Raw genomic sequence first — 21,494 nt, 5'->3', positions numbered from 1 at the left:
TCCAAAGATATTAGAAGACCCTTCAACGCAAAAAATGTACAGATGGTGAATGATTATATGAAAAGATGCTCCACTTGATACCTCATCAGGGAAATGCATATTAAAACAAAAATGATGTATCACTACATACCTGTTTGAATGGTCCAAATCCAGAAAACTGAAAATATAAAATGATGATGGTTGTAGAGAAACAGGAACTATCATTCATTGCTGGTGGGAATGCAAAACAACAAATACACTCTGGAAAACATTGTAGTTTCTTACAAAACTAAACATACTCTTACCATGTGATCTGGTGATCACACTTCTTGGAATTTACACAAATGGATTGAAAATTTAACTTCATGCACATCTTACAGACAGGTGTTTATTGCATCCTCATTCATAACTGCCAAAACTTGGAAGTACTCAAGAAGTCCTTCAGGAGGTGAACAGATAAGTAAACTGTTGTAAATTTATATAATGAAATATCATTTGATACCAAAAAGAAATGAGCCATTAAGCCACGAAAAGGCATGGAATGCATATTACTAAGTGAAAAAAAAGCGCCAATCATACGTATGCCATGATTCTAACTACGTCGCACTCTGGAAAAGGTAAAACTATATAGATAGTCAAAAGATCAGTGGTTGCCAGGGGTTGAAAGAGTAGAGATGAATATGCAGAGCACAGAGGAATTTTAGGACAGTGAAAAATATTGTGTGTGATACTCTACTGATAAATTCATGTCATCATACATTTGTGAAAACTAACAGAATGTACAACACCAAGAGTGAAAAACTAATGTAATCTATAAACTTTAAAGAAGGAAGTAAAGTATTTGTAATTCATTTGTGATTATGATGCCTCAATATAGATTCATCATTTGTAACAAGTACACCACTCTGGTATGGAATGTCGATAATGGAAGAGGCTATACATTTGTTGGGTAGGCAATCTATAAAAAATATCTAAACTTCCTCAAACTTTGTTGTGAATCTACAACTGCTCTAAAAGAAAAGTTGTTTTGCCAAAAAACAAAAACAGTAATAACTTTAGCATACATCTGTCTAGGTTTAAAAAATTTTTTTAAAGAAATTACACTTCTGGACAAAATTGAGGTATAGGTAGGTGCACTTTGCCTCCTTAAACAACCAAAAGAAGGACAACAACAAATTAAAAAAAAACAACAACCCAGGACTGCCAGAAAATAAAACTGCACAGTAATCCAACAACCAAGGAGTTAAAGAAGAAACATTCATTTAGACTGGTAGAAGGGACAGAGATGGGCAGCTGGATTGCAGAGGACCTTTCACAAGGTGGCAGCTGGAGGACCTGGTGGGTAAGGCAGTGGCTGGTGGACTGGGAGGTCTTACATTTGCATGTGGATAACCTGGAAGAAACAACTGGGGAGCAAGACAGGCCACACAACCCAGGCTCCCAATAAGGTATCCAGTGAGGGAAATAAAACCTCAAAGCCTGTGGCTGTAAAAAAAATGTATGGGTCCTGCCTGGTGTATCTCAGTGGATTGAGTGCTGGCCTGTGAACCAAAGGATCGCAGTTCAATTTTCAGCCAGGGAACATGCCTGGGTTGAAGGCCAGTTCCCAGCAGGGGACACATGAAAGGCAACCATACATTGACATTTCTCTCCCTCTCTCCTTCCCTTCTTCTCTAAAGATAAATAAATAAAACCATTTAAAAATGAATAGGAATTGCGGAGGTGGGGGAAACTCTCAGTCTCACAGAAGAGTTCCTTGGAGAGACCCACAGGGTCCTAGAATGTGCACAAGCCCCCCTACCAGGGAATCAGCACCAGAAGGGCCCAATTTGCTTGTGGTTACAAGAGGAAGTGACTGAAAGTGGGCAGAGAGCTGAGCAAGTAGCATTGTTTCCTCTTGGACCCCTCCCCCACATACAGCACCAGGAGACAGCAGTGACCTGGGTTGCCCTGCCCTGGCAAATACCTAACACTCCACCCCTTACAAGGTAAAAGGTACCCAAGACAAATAATATGGCCCAAATGAAAGAACAGATCAAAGCTCTAAATATAGAACTAAGTGATGAAGAGATAGACAAGCTATCAGATATAGAGTTCAGAACACTGATAATTAAGTTGTTTAGGGAAATGTTAGAGTGTGGTCGCAAAATAGAGGAAAAAGTGAATGCTATGCAAAGCGGAATAGGAGAAAAGTCAGGAACATATATAAAGGACACATGGACAAAACCAAAGGTTTTGGTTTTGGATGAAAGGTAGAATCAAGAGTAAGAAGTGGGAATGACTGGGGTTGGGGAAATGGTGGGGGGACAAAAAGAAAAAGAAAATCATTAGCTTGGCAGTTTGGCTGATATAGAATTGCAGGTTCAAAATAATCCAGAAGTGTTGAGAATTTTGTTTTTATTTTGTGATTTAGAAATGTCACCAAGATGTGTGTCTTTTTAGTATTTTCTGTTTGATGATACTTGGTGGAACTTTTCATAGTTTGAGACTCAGATCTCTCTAGCTCTTGAAAAGATTTTTAAATTATATCTTTACTTTTTCTTCACTTCTAATCTCTCTTATTTCAGTCTGGACATCTTATAAGTTTTAGATCTTAAAACTTCTCACATTTTGTATCTTTGTGTTTTCAGTCTAACTTGTAGGGAATTTTTAAATTATCTTTATGTTTTTAATTTATAAGAATGATTTCTTTTTATTTGATGACTTCTTTTCCATAAAAATCTACTGTTAAAGGGACTTATCTAAGAAAAAGAAGATAAAAAATATGAACAGTGAAAGGACAGCAAACTCACAGTTATTAACAACCACACCTAAAACAAAAGCAAAGGGGACAGGTAGATCAGGAGTGAACCATAGAAATGAAGATCACATGGAGGGTTAGCAACAGGGGAGTGGGAGAAGGAGAAGGATGGAGAAGGTACAGAAAATAAGTGGCATAGATGGTAGGTAGAAAACAGGTAGGGGGGATAGCAAGAATAGTATGGGAAATACAGAATCTAAAGAACTTGAGACACGTGGTCATGAACTAAAGGGGGGGAATGGTGGGGGAGGAGGATGAAGGGTGTAGAGGAATTAAGGGGGGAATAGAACAAGTGTAATGGCATAATCAATAAAATTTTTAAAAATCTACCCTTAATTTATTAAAGCAATTTTTTTAGCTTTCTGGAAGGATACAACCTAGAATTCCATTGAAGTTTTCTTCTGTCTTCTACATTATTTCCATTTCCTCTAAGATAAAATATATTGGTTTTTTATCTTGTTTGTTTTCATACTCTTGGCTTGTCTCAGAGATGATTCATGATGGTCATTTCAGGTTTAAAAACTAAAATTAGGTTGCTTAATATAAAAAAAGAAATTAAATATTTTTGTATATTAGGGCAAAATGCTTAACAAGTCTCGACTTTCTATCACTGTGTTCCTATTGAAGTGCTTGAGAAGTAACAATTATTTTTACTAACCTTCAGAAGCAGAAGAAACTGGGAAAACTTCACTAGCTGCCAGAAATGAAGATAAATTTTAATTTTCACTCAGTGAAAATCTTAAAACCTAAGAGTGACAGGGTAGGCAGCATGGAACTGGGAAAAAGAGAAAATCTCTATTAATTGGTTTCCATTTTGGCTCTGCCATGTAGACATAGGGTCCTAATCTCACTAGACGAGAGAAAAACAGTCCCAAACTAGGTTCAAAAAGGTACTTTGTAAATTTGTCAGGAGTGGTTCATCTCCTATAGCCACCCCCCATATCATTTTTCTTACACTCATTTCAAAGCAACATTGCCAGCAATTAAATTTAACTAGAAATGTAAATTAACAGTAAAGAAGCAAACCCTAAATGGTCATGGAAATATAACATGCAGTAGTTGCAAATGTATTTGTGTTAATTTACTATGTCTATTTACAAAAAAAATGTAAATACTATTTAAGGATCATAATGAATTCCATGCCTCAAAAAAGAAAAGAAGATCAACAAATCTTTAACTAAGCAGACCCACAAAGTATAACAATCTTGAAAAAAATGTTGGTCATCTCTAACTGTAAAAGCAGAGGTAAGGATTTCAACAGCAGAGTGTTGGATAACTACATTACAGATGAATAAATACCAGGACTACATAATCTATTCATGGGTAAAAAGCAGACATTTTGACTTGGAGAATAGATTTTACATCATAAAAAAATGTTGAGAAGAGACCTACAATGGCAGAAGACTAAGTGAAAGCTACATTAACATCTTCCCAGGACCAAACTGGAATTACAACTAAATTGTAGAGAAATCATCCTGAATAACCAACTGAACACTAGCTGGAGAGAAGCCTTAAAACCATGTAAAAACAGAATAAGCCACATCACCACAACAAGACTGGTAAGGGGCGCAAGGAAGGCACAAGAGAACTGGGTAGACTCCCATGGAAGGTAGCTGAAGGGATATTTCAGAAGCCAGGTGGTGCCCCCTGAGAAGTGTGGGATCTAAATCCCAAGTTGAGCTCTCCAGCCTATAGTACCAGAACTAGGAAAGGAATCCAAGTAACATGGCTGTGAAAAACAGGAGGCTTTCTGTCCACCAAGGAGAGAATGCTGGAGACACAGAAAGCCTCTCAAAGGGCCAATGGAAAAAATTCCATTTGTAGCCACTTAACCTGGGCTCTGGCAGAGGGAGGGAAGAGTGGGCTAGAGACATTTAAGGACAGTATGAGGCTGATGGCTCTGGGGAGAAAAACTAAAGGAACAGCCACCAGCATTCCTGTGCTGAGTAATTTCCCATACTGCAAGAGTCATCTTTCTCAGGCACAGCACTCCTTTCCAAATATCATCAGCCTGATAGTCAGCAATAGCTGCGTCCACAGGAATTACCCTGCCCCACCCTGTGCTGTTTATGCCCTGCTGCTGAGCAGTATAGTTTGAAGACGTTCACACTTTAAGGCTAACAAAAAGCTTGCAGGCAGAGGCAGATCTCTGGGAGCTCAGTGACATCAGCTGACCCTTTCTTCAACCTGATGCTGATAGCAGTCAGCCTTGGTGCACAGCCTCTTTTTGCAAATACCCAGGCCCAGTAGAGGGAGCCACAAGCTGTGAATCATTGATAGCTCCAAACAGGTTGCCCAGGGGCAGATACAGTCAGGGTCTGACTTAGGCCTGCAAAAAGAGTCTTGCAGATCTACATATTACATAGAAGCAAACACAAAATGGCAGTCAAAATGGGAAAACCAAAACAAACAAACAAAACAACAATCCCCAAATGAAAGAACAAGATAATTCTCCAGAAGAAGAACTAGATGAAATGGAGGCAAGAAATTTGTCACACACAGAGTTGAGAGTAATGATTATAAGGATAATAAACAGCATTAAAAAGACATAACAACTGCAAAAAAGGACCAATAAGAAATAAAGAATCTACTATCTGAAATAAATAATACACTGGAAGAAATAAACAGTAGGTTAGATGAAGCAAAGGATCAAATCAATGGTTTGAAAGACAAGGTACACAAAAGAAAACCCAAGAACAGCAGCAAAAAGAAAAAAGAATTTTAAGAAATGAGGAGAGCTTAAGAAACCTTTGGGACAATATGAAGCATTACAGCATCTGCCTAATAGGAATACCAGAAGGAGAAGATAGTGGGCAAGGGGTCATGAAGTTTTTGAAGAAATAGTAACTGATCACTCCCTAATGTGGTAAAGAAAATAGACACTCAAGCCCGAGAAGCTCATAGAGTTCCAAACCCATTGGACCCAAAGAGGCCTACACCAAGACACATCATAATCAAAGTGGCAAGACCTAAAGACAAGGAGAGAATACTAAAAACCCACCAGAGAAATCCAAGTCATTACCTACAAGGGAGCACAGATTAGACTGTCATCTGATTTCACAACAGGAACATTTCAGGTGAGAAGGGAGTGGTGTAAAATATTCAAGGGGATGAAAAGCAAAGACCTACAACCAAGGCTATTTTACCTAGCAATACCATCATTTAAAATCAAAGGAGAAATAAAGAGCTTCTCCAACAAAAAAAAGATAAAGGACTTTATTAACATGAAAACACTAGTGCAAAAAATGTTAAAGACTTCCTTCAAGAAGAAATGTAAGGGAAAGAAAAAGAAAACAACAACTGAGGAAAATAGTTTAAAAATAAAATGGCACTAAATATGTGTCTATCAATAATCACCCTAAATGTAAATGACTTAAATGCTCCACCTAAAAGACATAGGGCAGCTGACTGGTTAAGAAACAAGACCCTTATATGTGTTGCCTCCAAGACACACACCTTGTATTGAAAGATAAACAGAGACTAAAAGTAAAGGGATGGGAAAAGAAACTTCATGTAAATGGAAAGGGGGGGGGGAAGCTGATGTAGCAATACATATATCCAACAAAATAGACTTTAAAGCCAAGGTTATATGGTATGATAAAAAGAAGAACACTACTTACTAATAAAAAAGAACAATCTAACAATAGAACACAGCCCTAGTAAACACCCAACATAGGAGCACCTAAATATGTAAAGCAAATCTTGATGTACATAAAGGGAGTGATAAACAGAAATACAGTCATAGTCAAGGATTCTAACACCTCACTGACTTCAATGGATAGATCTTCCAGACAGAAAATCAACAAAGAGAAAGAAATTTAGCCAGAGAGGCTGGGGGAGGGGAATAAAAGGGAAAAGAAAGGGAAGGGTCAAGTCAGGGAACATGTATAAAGGATCCAAAGACAAAGACAATAGGTGGGGGGAGGATTGAATATGATTAGTGGTGGGTGGGTAGGACAGAGGAGAGTAATGGAGAAAAATGGGGATAACTATAATTGAACAGCAATAAAAAATAAAATAACATGACACACTTGATCAAATGTATTTATTGATATCTTCAGAGCATCTTACCCCAAAGAAGCAGAATATACATACTTTCCAAATGGACTTGGAACATTTCTAGGATAGACCACATGTTAGGACACAAAACAAATTTCCAATAAATTTAGGAATATTGAAATTATATCAAGCATCTTCTCTGACCACAAAGCTACGACGAAACTAGTAATCAACCACAAGAACACTGAAAAACACATAAAGACATGGAAGCTAAATAACATGTGTTAAACAATAAATGGGTCAACAAAGAAATCAAGATATCTTGAAAAAAAGGGGAACACAGCATTCCAAAATCTGTGGGATACAGGGAATGAAATCAGAAGAGGGAAATTAATAGCATTATGGGCCTATCCCAAAAGAAGAAAAAGCTCAAATAAACCATCTAAATTTACACTTAAAGGAACTTGGAAAAGAACAACAAACAAAGCCCAGAGTAGAAGGAAGGAAACTGATGTGATCTCGAGCCTGTGAAGTCCATGTGTTGTGGCTGTGAGAGACAAATTCACATGGACTACAATAGTCCTGTGGAGAAAAAGGGACACCATGGTCATTCTCTAAGTGAGAGTGAGGGCCTTGACCCCTACCTGGACAGGCTTTTATTGCTTTTCTGGGTACATTTCATCAAGGATGGTCCTCATTTACTATGTACAGGTTCACTGTAGGTGATTACTTTTTAAAGATAACAAAGGAAAGAGTGTTGCTAATTACTTCAAAGGGAAGAATGTTACAGATCAAGGGGGAAAGTGGTTGAACTGGTTACACTCCATACTTGGGGGGTATGGAGTGTAAAGGACTTTAGGAAGTTACTGTAGAGATATGCAGTAAACATATTCTGCCTCAATCCAGGTTGAAGGTATTTTATCAAAAGCAAGTCTCATAGAAGCCTAGGTATAATGCAGGCCTGATTCCCCAGGGCAGAACCTATCCAGGGGTCTGGCTCCTGTGTGCTGGACCTTGCTCCCCACTGATCTTTCAGAGTTGGGGCTACATTCCCATGACACACGGAACAGTCCCCTATAAGAAATAATAAAGAGCAGAGCAGAAATAAACAAAACAGAGTGTTAAAAACTGATACAAAAGATCAATGAATCCAAGAGTTGTTTCTTTGAAAAGATAAACAAGATTGACAAACTTTTATCAGACTCATCAAGAAAAAAAAGAAAGAACCCAACTAAATAACAGCAGAAATGAAAGAGGAGAAATAACAACTGACACCAAAGAAATACAAACAATTGTAAGAAAATATTATGAAGATTTAATATTCAGAAAAATTGGACAACCTGGTTGAAATGGGGAAATTCCTAGAAACATATAATCTTCCAAAACTTAATTAGGAAGAATCTGAGTACACAGATTACACCTAATGAATTTGAAGCACTAATCAAAAAACTCCCAACAAACAAAACCCCTGGACTGCATGCCTTCACAGGTGAATTTTACCAAACATTCCAAGAAGAACTAACACCCATCCTTCTCAAATTATTAAAAAAAATGAAAGAAGACAAAAGGCTCTGAAGTCCATTTTATGAAGCCAGCTTCATCCTAGTTCTAAAACCAGATAAAGACAAAACAAATAAATAAAATTATAGGCCAATATACCTTATGAACATAGGTGCTGAAATACTCAACAAAATATTAGCAAGTGGAATACAGCAAGGCATCAAAAAGGTCATACACCATGATCAAGCAAGATTTATGCAGGGAATGTGTGGTTGGTAAAACATTCTCAAGTAAACTAATGTGATTCATCACATAAAATGAAGGATAAAAAACACATGGTCATTATCAATAGTTGCATTAAAAAGCATTTGATAAAACCTAGCACCTATTTATGATCAAAACTCTCAGCAAAGTGGAAAGAGAGGAAACATACCTAATCATAATAAAGGCCATATATCTCAAATCTAGTGCTAGCATCATATTGGAGGGGAAAAAACTGCAAGTATTCTCCATAAGATCAGGAGCAAGACATGAATGGCCTCTTTCTCTTTTTATTCAACATCATACTGAAAGTCCTAGCCACAGCAATCACAACAGAAGAATAAATAAAAGGCAAGGAATTGGAAAGCAAGTGATAAACACACTACCCAATATCAAACTATACTATAAGGCCATACTAATCCAAACAGCCTGGTACAAGTATAAAAACAGACACATAGATCAATGGAATAGAATAGAAAGCCCTGAAGTAAGCCCACAACTTTATAGTCAATTAATATTTGACAGAAGTAGCTTTATTCAATAAATGGTGTTGGGAAAATTGTAGAGATAAATGCAGAAAAGTGAGACTAGACAACCTTACTACACCACATGAGAATAAATTCTGAATGGATTAAAAACTTAAATGTTAGGCCTGAAATCTTAAAAATCATAGAAGAAACAGAGCTAGAAAAATCATGGACATGGCTCATAGTAATCATTTATGATATATCTCCCCAGGCAAGGGAAGCAAAAGAGAAAATTAACAAATGAGACAACATCAAACTAAAAAGTTGTAGCACTGCAAAAAAATCATCAACAAAATAAAAAGGCAACCCACAGAATGGAAGAACACATTTGCTAATACATTTGATAAAGAATTAATATCCAAAATCTATAAAGAACTTACAAAACTCAACACCAAAAGAATAAATAACACAATTTTAAAATGGGCAAAGAATGTGAACAGACACTTTAAAAGAGGACATACTGATGGCCAATAGACATGTGAAAAGTTCCTCAGTGTCACTTACCAGCAGATAAATACAGATAAAAAACAAAGTGAGATATCATCTCACACCTGAGAATGGCTATTATAAATAAATCAACAATAACAATAAAAAACGAGCCTTGATGAGTATGTGGGTAAAACAAAACTCTTTTTGCACTCTTGGTGGAAATACAGATTGGTGCAGCCATTGTGGAAAGAGGTATGACGGTACCTCAAAAAAATTGAAAACGAAGTGCCTTTTGACCCAGTAATCCTACTTCTGGGACTATTCCTAAGAGACCCAAAAAACTAATTTGAAAGGACATAAACACTTCTATATTCATTGCGGTGCTGTTTATAATCACCAAGATATGGATGCATCCTAAACATTCATCAGTAGTTGAGCAGATAAAACTATGGGACATATACAGAATGGTATACTGCCATACCATAAAAAAGAAGTAAATTTTACCCTTTGCAATCGTATGGATGGGCCTGAAGAACATTATGCTAAGTGAATTAAGTCAGTCAGAGAAAGACAAATACCATACGATTTCACTCATATATGTAATCTGATGAACTAACAGGGGCAAAACAGAGACAGACTCATGCATAGAGAGGAGGATGACAGTTAAGGGAGGGTAAAGGGAGAGATGAAGGAATAGAGCAAAAAGGAAAAAGAACTCATGGACATGGACAACAGTGTGGTGATTACAGGAGAGAGGGAGCATAAGGGGACTAAATTGTACTGGAAAAATGCAATCTAAATAAAAAAATTTTTGAAGGATATAACTAAGGATTAAATGAAATAATTTACTGACAGGTAGCTACTGAAGAGAAGCAAAGTTTTAACCTCTCCTGTGCTTATACTCTCAATAAAATACAAGAAAGTGTGGGATTCATTAACTAATTCCAAGTTAAAGAAAGATGAAGGGTAGTTTTTGAAGCTGGTTAAAATAAAAACCTAAAAAGCCAAATGCATTTGTTTCCTATTTCCGATATAACAAATTATTTCAAAATTATTGACTTAACACAAATATATTTGTAGAGTTTTTGAAGTCAGAAGTGCAATGTGAATCTTAAGGGACTAAAACTGTGTCAGCAGGGCTGGTTCCTTTCTGGGGCCTCCAGAGAAGAATCTATTTCCCGTCTCTTACTTTCTAGAGTAGGCTTTCATTTTTGGCTGGTGGCTGTATCACTCCAATCTCTACTTTATTGACAGATCCGTTTCTCCTCACTTTGCCACTGCTGCCTGCATTTTATAATTATAAGCACTCTTATAATTGCCTACATTGGGCCCACCCAGAAAATCCAGAATAATCTTTTCATCTCAATCAAGACCCTTAATTTAATCATTTCTGCAAAATCCCATTTACCATGTAAGGTGACATAGACACAAGTTCCAGGAATTGGGTTGTGTTCCTCTTTGGGAGGAAGACATTTTTATCAAATCAAGGAGAGATTTAAAGATAATTCTAAAATTTTTAGGATAGGAAGGTTACAGCAATGCAGGTGGGAGCTGAGCACACCTGCTCATACACCCAGCTGGAACATCTAGCTGATCTTCCAAAGAACAGAGTGAACAGCAAACAGAATCCCAGGTGATATGAAATTTGGAAGCCAAAGTGTGCAAAGCATGCTTAAAAATAGGTAGTAATGAGATTTTGTAGGCAGATGGGAAGATTACTGGGCCTTGCATCAGGAATGTGGCTGATGTGGCTGCCGTAGGAGCATTGGAAAAGAGACGGGTCAGAGATAACAACCTAGAGGCTCCCTCCCTTCCCAGACTAGGGAAGTCCCAGACTCACAACAAGAGAGACCTGGACATTTAAGGTTGCTGGGGGGATAAAAAGGCAATAAATGGCACACAGCTGGTAGTGCACCCCAACAGAGGTGTTGGTGGCAGTCTGGGACAGTACCAGAGAAAGCGGAGAACCAGGTATCAACTGGAGCAGGGAGAAGAGAAGGACCTTGACTGGCTATACCCAGATACACTCTGGACTGGTCAGAGAGTTGGAATGTATGGAAATCCTGTTGCTTCTTAGGAGCAGTAGGTGACACACAAGGGGACTTTTCTAAAAAGGGGAATTGAGCCACTGTTCAGGGACCTCACACTCAGCAGACTAGCCAGTGAAGAAGGAGGAGTGTGGGCACAATTTGCTCCCACTCAGTGAATGTCATAGACTGATCAAATGGTTGCAAAATAAAGTGACTTGTTGGCACTGGCCTGGCACATGTGCAGAGTGGACAGTACAGGCCACACAGTGCTCTGAGGGCATGGTCTAGAAACTGCTCCTATGATTATTGTAGCCCACACTGAGCCCCTATCCTTGCAGAACCACAGGAAAGGAAAAAACAGAGATCCACACCCCTCTGCCTGCAGTATTCCTAGAAGACTTGAAAACCCAGTTTGACAAGTTTAAAATCAGCAGGAGTCTTTTTTTTTTTCTTTTTTCAAGAGTAAGACAATAAGACCTGGAGCTGTGAGAAAACCAGAGACATATCCAGAAGGAAGTCAAAAGGTGAACACCAACAGCTGAGACAAATTTCACTTTGGTATCTTTCAGGGCTTGAGTGTTTTTTTTTTCTTTTTTTATTTATCTTCTTTCTGTTTATTTAGTTTTTGTTTCATATATTTATAGTTTGATTTCTTCTTTTTATTATTGCTTTCACACTGCATTTTAATTTTTCTTCTTTCATTTCACTCTTATTCCAAATAACACACTACACTTTGTCTTTAATTCTTTATTCTTTTTGTTCACATTATATATTTATTATCATACTATTGTTATTCCCAATCCGACTCAGCACACTTCCCTGGTCTTAACCCATTTCACTATTTTCCTGAGCTTTATTACTGTTGTGGTTAACTTTCTTTTCTCTCACACTACACCAAATTTCTATCCATTACTCTCACTGTTTCTCCTCCATCTAACCTTGCATAGCATTCTTCTTTAAGTCTGCTCACATTCTTTTTTCCTTCTAATAACAGTATTATTTCTTTTCACCTGTTATAAACAATGGCTAATTGGGTAAAGTTTGTTTACTGTTGTACTTCTCGTAAGGATCTGCTATTTGTTCATTACTTGTTTATACTTTAAATTCCACAGAATTCTTTCCCTCTGTCTTGCCCTATTTTACCTTCACCTTTCTCCTGAACAGTTGAGTGAGAAATTTTATTTCATTGTTTGCTCTTTCCATGTTTCCCTCCTCTCTCAACCTGGGCTTAATTCATTCTTTTTAATTTGAATCCCCCGTCCCCTCAAAATCATTTTTTCTTACTGTAGACACCTCATATTCACTTTTTGCTTTTCTACAATATTCTTACTCCTGTTCTAACTATATTAAACTTTATTCAGCTGTTGTTTCTATTCACCCTTTATTCAGCTGTAGATTATCTGCAATTTTGCTCCTGTTGGTCTAGTATCATTTAAAATGTATTTCAAACCTCATAGTAGACTCTTCCCTCTTTTTATCCCATTGTTCCTGTAGCCCATTTGTGTTTTACTTACATTGTAAATTTGGCTCTCTGCATTTATTCACCTTGGTGGTATCACAAGTTTCAGCAATTTTCCTCCCTTTTACCACACAATATTACCCCTCATTTAGTCATCTCATATTACCTTTGTCATATTATCTACAATCTCTCTTCACCTTTATTAATCTCAGTTCAACTGCAGTTGAGATTGCTGAAGTGGTAGGGGAGTTGTTTTTGCTGATGTAGGTTTGGTTGTCTGGTAATACTGCTTTGTTAACCAACACCTGTACAAGAAAGAACATACAAGACAAGATGGGCATTGTTAATGCCAGTATTAACAATGGAGGAGAGAACCTGCTGGAGGGGAGAACCCACCAACAGAGAAGCCATCAAAATGTACAGCCTTAGTACAACAACAGGGCCCACACAAACACAAGAAAGGGTGACTCTAGAACATTCAGACAAAGATATCAAAGAGACTTCACCACTAAGTCCCACAAAACCTTACCAAAGAAGTTCACCCTACAAAGACAGCTAGCAAAGCAGAGCATCTGGAATTGCAGAAACATACAGAGTCACCTAAAATGGGGAGACAAAGATAGAACTCAAAGATTCTCCAATAAAAGAGCTAAGTGAAATAGAGACAAGCAAACGATCAGATTAGAATCCAAAAGGATGCTCAGGAAACTCAGTGACAATTACAATGAACTGAGTGGGAACTACAATAGTATTTTTTTTTTCAACCCTGGCATGTGCCCTGACTGGGAATCGAACCGCGATTGTCTGGTTCGCAGGCCCATGCTCAATCCACTGAGCTACACCAGCCAGGGCCGACATTTTCTTCTCTCTTTTTTTTTTTTTAATATTAAATTTTATTTATTTACTTTTCAAGTACATTTTTTTCTCTTCCCCCCCCCGCCCGGTCTCCCCCCTCCCTCCCATTCCCCCCCCCCAGTCCTCATCTCTGTGTCTTTCATACTTGTTCCTCAAAATCCCTCCCCCTTTTTCCCCTTAAGTTCCCTTCCCTCTCCCCTCTGGTCGCTGCCCACTTGTTCTCTATTTCAGCGCCTTTGTTTTTATTCTGTTTGCTTGTTTGTTTTATTCTTTAGCTTCCTGTCAAAGGTGAGATCATATGGTATTTGTCCTTCAATGCCTGGCCTATTTCACTCAGCATAATGCTTTCCAGTTCCATCCATGTTGTTGCAAAAGGTAGTAGCTCCTTCTTTCTCTCTGCTGCATAAAATTCCATGGTGTATATGTACCACAATTTTTGGATCCATTCATTTACTGATGGGCACCTAGGTTGCTTCCAACTCTTGGCTATTGTAAACTGTGCTGCTATGAACATTGTGGTGCATAGGTTCTTTGAAATTGATGTTTTAGGATTCTTGGGGTATAATCCTAGCAGCGGAATTGCTGGGTCAAAAGGCAGGTCACTTTTTATTTTTCTGAGAAAATTCCATACTGTTTTCCATAATGGTTGTACCAGTCTACAATCCCACCAACAGTGAACTAAGGTCCCCTTACCCCACACCCTCTCCAACATTTGTTGTTTGTTGCTTTGTCTATTATAGCCATCCTGACTGGTGTAAAGTGGTATCTCTTTGTGGTTTTAATTTGCATCTCTCTGATAGCTAATGATATTGAGCATCTCTTCATGTGTCTCTGGATATTCTGTATGTCCTCTTTAGAGAAGTGTCTGTTCAAGTCCTTTTCCCATTTTTTAATTGGGTTCGATGTCTTCCTAGAGTGGAGTCGTGTAAGTTCTTTGTATATTTTGGAGATTAAACCTTTGTCTGAGGTATCATTGGCAAATATGTTTTCCCATACAGTTGGTTGTCTTGCTAATTTAATACTGTTTTCTTTAGCCATGCAGAAGCTTTTTATTTTGATGAGATCCCATTTGTTTATTCTCTCCTTTATATTCCTTGCTCTAGGGCACATATCCGTAAAAATGTTGCTGTGTGGAATATCTGAGATTTTCTTGCCAATGTTTTCCTCTAGGACGTTAATGGTGTCATGGCTTATATTTGTCTTTTATCCACCTTGAATTTATTTTTGTGTATGGTGTAAGTCTGTGCTCAAGTTTCATTTTTTTGCACGTAGCTGTCCAGTTCTCACAACACCATTTGCTGAAGAGGCAATCTTTACTCCATTTTATGTTACTGCCCCCTTTGTCGAATATTAATTGACTGTAGAGAGTTGGGTTGATTTCTGGGCTCTCTGTTCTGTTCCATTGGTCTATGTGCCTGTTTTTATGCCAGTACCAGGCTGTTTTGATTACACTGGCCTTGTAATACAGTTTGATATCAGGTATTGTGATCCCTCCTACTTTGTTCTTCTTTCTCAAAAGAGCACCTGCTATTCAGGCTCCTTTATGATTCCATATAAATTTTTGAAGTGTTTGTTCTATGTCTGTGAAATATGCCATTGGTACTTTAATAGGTATTGCATTGAATCTGTATATTGCTTTGGGTAGTATGGACATTTTGATGATGTTAATTCTTCCAATCCATGAACAAGGTATATGTTTCCATTTGTTTGTGTCTTCCTTGATTTCTTTCTTCAGTGCTGTGTAGTTTTCTGCATACAGGTCTTTTACCTCTTTGGTAAGGTTTATTCCCAGATATTTTATTTTTGTTTTTGCTATATCGAATGGGATTTTTTCCTTGATTTCTGCTTCTGCTGATTCATTGTTTGTATACAAAAATGCCTTTGATTTCTGGATATTGACTTTGTATCCTGCTGTTTTGCCGAATTCATTAATTAGTTTGAGCAGTTTTTGGGTAGAGTCTATAGGATTTTCCATGTACACTATCATGTCATCTGCAAACAGTGACAATTTTGTTTCCTCCTTTCCTATTTGGATGCTTTTTATTTCCTTTTCCTGCCTGATCGCTGTGGCCAAAACTTCTAATACTATATTGAATAGAAGTGGTGAAAGTGGACATCCTTGTCTTGTTCCTGATCTTAGTGGAAAAGCTTTTAGTTTTTGTCCATTGAGTATGATATTGGCTGTAGGTTTCTCATAAATGGCCTTTATTATATTGAGGAATGTTCCTTGTATTCCCATTTTGCTGAGTGTTTTTATCATAAATGGGTGTTGTACCTTATCGAAAGCTTTTTCTGGATCTATTGATATGATCATGTGGTTTTTGTCTTTGCTTTGGTTTATGTGATGAATTACATTTACTGTTTTGCGAATGTTGAACCATCCTTGCATCCCTGGGATGAATCCCACTTGGTCATGGTGTATAATCTTTTGGATATATTGTTGGATGCGATTTGCTAATATTTTGTTGAGGATTTTAGCGTCTATGTTCATCAGCGATATTGGCCTGAAGTTTTCTTTCTTTGTTGTATCTCTATCTGGTTTTGGAATTGGGATGATGCTGGCTTCATAAAAGGAGTTAGGGAGTTTTCCATCCTTTTGGATTTTTTTGGAATAGTCTGTGAAGAATGGGGGTTAGCTCTTCCTTAAATGCTTTGTAGAATTCTCCTGTGAATCCATCTGGTCCAGGGCTTTTGTGTGATGGGAGTTTTTTGATTACTGCTTCAATTTCTTTTGCTGTTACTGGTCTATTCAGGTGTTCTACTTCTTTTTCATTGAGTTTTGGGAGATTATATTTTTCTAGAAATGTGTCCATTTCCCCTAGGGTCTCAAATTTCTTGGCATACAGTTCTTCATAGTAATTTCTTACAATCCTCTCTATTTCTGTGGTATCAGTTGTAATCTCTCCTCTTTCATTTCTGATTGTGTTTATTTGTGTCCGTTCCCTTCTTTTCTTGATGAGCCTAATTAAAGGCTTGTCTATTTTGTTTATTTTTTCAAAGAACCAACTCCTGGATTCATTGATCTTTAGAATTGTACTTTTAGTCTCTATGTCATTTAGTTCTGCTCTGATCTTAGTTATTTCCTTCCTTCTACTTGCTTTGGGCTGTTTTTGTTGTTGTTCCTCGAGTTCTTGCAGGCATAGAGTAAGTTCATTTGTTTGAAATGTTTCTGTTTTCTTTAGGTAGGCCTGTATTGCTATAAACTTCCCTCTCAGGACTGCCTAGGCTGTATCCCATAAGTTTTGGGTTGTTGTGAGATCATTTTCATTTGTTTCCAGAAACTTTTTGATTTCTTCCCTAATTTCATTCTTGACCCATTCATTGTTTAATAGCATACCGTTCAGTCTCCATGATTTTGGGTGTTTTGGGTTTTTTCCTTTGGGGTTGGTTTCCAGTTTCAGTCCCTTATGGTCAGAGAAAATGCTTGGTATGATTTCAATATTCTTGAATTTGTTGAGGCTTGTTTTGTGCCCTATCATGTGATCTATCTTTGAGAATGTTCCATGTGCATTTGAAAAGAATGTGTATTTAGCTTCTTTGGGGTGAAGAGCTCTGTATATATCAGTTAGGTCCATTTCATCAAGGGTGTTGTTTAATGCCGCAATGTCTTTGTTGATATTTTGTTTGGAAGATCTGTCCATTTTTGATAGTGGGGTGTTAAAATCCCCCACTCTAATTGTGCTGTTTTCTATATCTTTCTTGAATTCCTCTAAGATTTCGTTTATATATTTTGGTGCTCCTGTGTTGGGTGCATATATATTTATGATGTTAATGTCTTCTTGGTGGATTCTTCCCTTGAGTATTATGAAGTGACCTTCTGGGTCACTCTTTATGGCTCTTTTTTTGAAGTCTATTTTGTCTGATATGCGAGTTGCTACCCCAGCCTTATTTTCTTGTCCATTTGCTTGGAAAATTTGTTTCCAGCCTTTCACTTTTAGTCTGTGATGGTCTTTTGTCCTGAGGTGGGTCTCTTGTAGGCAGCATATGTGTGGGTCATACTTTCTTATCCATAACGCTATTCTGTGTCTTTTGATTGGAGCATTTAATCCATTTACATTTAAGGTTATTATTGATAGGTTCTTATTCATTGCCATTTTTGTACCTGTGTTCCTCTCTGTCTGTCTCTTTTCCTTCCTTTCCTTAAAGCAGACCTTTTAGTATTTCTTGTAGAGCAGGCTTGGTGGCAGCAAATTCTTTTAGACTTCTTTTGTCTTGGAAGCTCTTTATTTGACCTTCTATCTTGATTGAGAGCCTTGCTGGGTAAAGTAGCCTTGGTTGTAAGCCTCTGTTTCTCATTACTTGGAATATTTCTTGCCAATCTCTTCTTACTTGGAGTGTTTCCATTGAGAAGTCAGTGGCTAACCTTATTGGGATGCCCTTGTATGTTATTTCTTTTTTCTCCCTTGCTGCCTTTAAGATTCTCTCTTTTTCTTGGAAGTTTGCCATTTTAATGATGATGTGTCTTGAAGTGGGCCTCTTTGGGTTCCTCTTGAATGGGACTCTCTGTGATTCCTGGATTTGTGTGACTTTTTCTTTTGTCAAATTAGGGAAATTTTCTCTCATTACTCTTTCAAATATGTTTTCTATCCCTTGTTCTTCTTCTTCTCCTTCTGGTATTCCTATTATTCGGATATTATTACGTTTCATATTGTCTTGCATTTCTCTTAATCTCTCTTCATTCTTTCTGAGCCTCTTTTCCCTTTCCTGTTCTTTCTGTGAGATGCTTTCTACTTTGTCCTCCAATTCACTAATCCGATCTTCTGTTTCATCCACCCTATTTTTAATGCTTTCCACTGTGTTTTTTAATTCAGAAATTGTATTCTTCATTTCCTCTTGGCCCTTGCTAATAATTTCCATTTCCTTTTTCATGTTGATATAGTTCACAGTGAGATCATTGTAGCTTCCCTGTAGTTTCTGGTAGCTGATTGTGAGCTCTTTGAACTTCCTGATCACCAGTGCTTTTAATTTCAGTATCTGATAGTTTGACTTGCTTCTGTTTCATCTAACATTCTTTCTGAGGATTCCTCCTTTCCTTTCATTTGGGGATTGTTTCTTTGTCTTCCCATTGTTTGTGAGACTCTTCTTGTTAGCCTCAGCTTCCTAGATTAATCTGTTTTGACACCCTGGGTTTATGGTATGAACTTTTGTGGTGGAATGCCTGTGAATTTCAATTGTGCAGCCTCTTTTGGTTATCCTGTTGTTCTCTGCTTCCACCTATTCAAATATGCAGCAACTTGTGGCTTCTCTCCTCCAACAATGTGCAGTTTGTCTCTCTGATTCTACTATTGGGAGGCCTCTTCTATGGGTCCAGCTCTGGTCTTTTTATATTTTCAAGTTGATTGTGACTCTTGTGGGTAAAAGAAAGAAATGATAAGGAAAGAAATAAAAGGAAGAAAGAAAAAAATGGTAGGGGAATGGAAGAAAGAGCAATAAGTTTAGAAAGAAAAGAAAAAGAAATAAAACAGGAAATCCGGGAAAAGAGGACAAAAGTATGGAAAGATGAAACAGTAATAAAGTTTAAAAGAAATAACAGATTACTTTACAAAAGCAAAAAGATAAAGAAAAGGAATGGAGAGGGGAGAAAGGTAAATAAAAAAAGAAAGAATAAAAATAAAATAAAGTAAAAAAACAAAACAAAACAAAAAACAAAAAACGCACCAAAATAATCTCTCAAAAACAACCTCAGAAAAAGGAATGTCACTTGTTGGCTTCAAACTAGCCGAACCGGTTTTTGTGGTTGCAGTTGGCTGAGGGTCCATTGTTGTGATTTTTTCAGCCAGCCCCTCTCAGGATCCAGACACTTGGCACCTCTCCCCCAGCTCCCTGCAATGGGGAGCTAGGACTTTCTCGCAGCGCTCCCCTCCCAGGGGTTACTGCCATAGTCTGGTTTGCTGTGTTTGCAGGCACCTGCACCGGCCTAGTTGCCTGGTTCCCTCGGGATTGAGCACAGGCCTGCCCCCGTTCAGTTGGGAGGCCCCAGACCCTCTGCCCAATCCTGGGCTCGCTGCCAAGCTGGGTGTGAAGCAGACCAGGCTGCCGTGTCTACTGGATTCAGAGCCCCAGGCTGCACCTCTGAGTTCTCCTGGGCTGGCAACCACAGAGTCTTTGGTTGGGGCCCTTTGTCCTCCGCACCCTCTCTGTAAACTCTATCAAACAAGTCTCTCCTGGCCCCCCACCTTGCTTGGCCAGAAAGGGAGGGGGTTGAGGGTCTCAGCTCTTTTCCCAGGACCCCTCAGCGTCCCGGGCTTCCAGATAGTCTGAGGGGGGGTAGACTGGAAGCCGGGAGCCGATCTGAGGACTGGGCGCAGACCTAAATACTCTGTGTGCTCGTCATGGCACGCTGCGTGGTGTGTATCCCTTCTGCTCCTGTGTTTGTCTGGGTCCCCTGGCCAACCTCTGGCAAAAAAAAAAAAACCCCAAATAAACAATAACAACAACAACAGAGAAACCTTTCCCTTGTTGGTTTCAAACTGTCCAGACTGGTTTTTCTCGTTGTAGCAGGATCTCCCTGTGTGCTGGGATGCCGGCGCAAGTGCGCGCACCAGCCGGGCTACCAGCTTGGGGTGTGGGCGCCTGCACACTTGCTGGGAGCACCAGCCAGGCTACCGGATTGGGGTGTGGGTGCCTGCGCACTTGCCGGGCACACTCCCGGGCTGTCCGGGACTGCGCAACCAGCGCTTCCCGGTCCGCGCCGACCCCAGCACATCCCGATCCTAGTGGCGTCAGCCTAGAGTTCTCTGCGCCCCCGCTCACGGGGGAAACCTTCTGGCGCTTCTAGGACCAGTAGCCCCGGCTCAAAGATCCCTGCGCCAGTGCGCGCCAAAGTCCGGCTATGCGTGCGAGCAGGAAACCGTCAGGGAGCGTCTTTGTCCTGCGGCGCCTCTCTGAACTCTCTGCACCCGTGAGCTCGTCCTTCTGGGACTGGCGTAACCGGCAGCGGGCTTCCCAGTCCCCTGGTGGTGGCTCAGAGGCCTCTGCTTCCAACAGACCTTCTGGGACCCGGAGTAACCGGCAGGGCGCTTCCCATTCATGTGGCTAGTCCCCAAATGCCTCCACTTTCCCCCTGGCTCGCTGTAAGGCCGGATAGGAAACAAGCCAATCTGCCTTGGCAGGAGAACACCTCAGTCCACTTTCAATAAAACAAAACAAAACAAAACTTTCCGGACAGACATCCTGTCTCTCATTCCTGCTCAGTCCCCAACCAAACCCGTGAGGCTAATGCGTCTCTGGATTCCTCCCAGGCTTGCAATCACAGAGTCTGCAGTTGAACCGGGCCCTGTGTCTTTGTACCCCTCCCCAAAAATGCAAGCCGGCAAGCAGACGGGTCTCTGCCTGGTGTTGTCCAGTTTTGCTTATACAGGAAGCAGGGGAGCTGCTGGCCCACGCTGGTGGCCACTGGAGCCGCTGGGTGCCCAAGCTCCTATGGTAGACCTCTCTGGTGTTGGTCTCAGACCGATGGTTCTGGACCCCGGCTGTAGATGCAGCACCCGGGCCACCTGGCCTGGGGCGCCAGCCCCCGCCGCTGCTTTGTCTTTACTCTGGTCCCCAAAGCCCCACTGACCTGCCGCTTTCTGGTGTTTCAGCGTCCAACAGAGTCTCTGTTCTTTCAATTTCACAAATGCTGGATAACTGATGGATTAGTGCGCTGCTTTTCT

At 39.3% G+C, this 21,494-nt stretch overlaps 1 protein-coding gene across 1 annotated transcript in view; it reads left to right on the top strand.

Annotated features, from left to right (window-relative positions):
• HECW1 (HECT, C2 and WW domain containing E3 ubiquitin protein ligase 1) overlaps positions 1-21,494 on the top strand; it is a 675,231-nt gene that overhangs the window by 250,938 nt on the left and 402,799 nt on the right. The window lies entirely within an intron of this gene.

The sequence above is a fragment of the Artibeus jamaicensis genome, unplaced genomic scaffold (genome assembly GCF_021234435.1).
Source record: "Artibeus jamaicensis isolate MK-2021 breed Jamaican fruit bat unplaced genomic scaffold, CSHL_Jam_final contig_311, whole genome shotgun sequence".
Lineage (NCBI taxonomy): Eukaryota > Metazoa > Chordata > Mammalia > Chiroptera > Phyllostomidae > Artibeus > Artibeus jamaicensis.
This window is presented reverse-complemented; position numbering and strand designations above follow the sequence as displayed.